Here is a 715-nt window from a genome sequence, read left to right as displayed (position 1 = left end):
TAATTTCCAAAGATTATGTAGAACCATCATTGTATGTAAATAAGTCTAAAACTACATGATGGAAACTAGAATCATATTTTTTAACATCACACTAAAGGGAGAAACAAAATGAAGGGTTTGCTTTAAAATCCTTCATAATATAGTACATGTGAGTATGTGAGCAAACCCACTGGAATGGAAATTGCTTATACTAAATGTGAGACTAGGTTTCTGAATGTTGTGGCATTTGCCACAAACTAGTGATTACCTACCATAATTTGGAGAAAATTCTCAGTCCAACAACTGTTTGTGACAAGTTACCATTTTGTTGAAATATACAATATGTTGAACTGGTCATATTTAAACCTTTATTATATATACAATATGCATCCTTATATCAAACTAAAAAATATTAATATAGGTCATGATCAAAGACTCTATGTTTCCTATCAAAAACGTTAAAATAAACCTGGCATTGCATTTCGTGTTAGAAAAAAAGAACAATAGTTGCCTTTAATTCATATGAAATATGTATATTTGTCATGCCAGAGAAGTGTTAAGGAGAATGAGAGTCTAGGTTTACTAAACTTTTCACATATAAAACATTTTGAATATACTGAACAATTTCTACTGTAACTTTCATCAACAGGAGAGCGGGGAACTAGAAGAGACCCACCAGAAGAGTTGATTCTAAGATCACAAATAACCTTTACTCACAGCTAATATTTTATCACCT

Source organism: Propithecus coquereli, unplaced genomic scaffold, assembly GCF_000956105.1.
Source record: "Propithecus coquereli isolate 6110/MARCELLA unplaced genomic scaffold, Pcoq_1.0 Scaffold207, whole genome shotgun sequence".
In the NCBI taxonomy this organism is placed as follows: domain Eukaryota; kingdom Metazoa; phylum Chordata; class Mammalia; order Primates; family Indriidae; genus Propithecus; species Propithecus coquereli.
Note: the sequence above shows the minus strand (reverse complement) of the source record.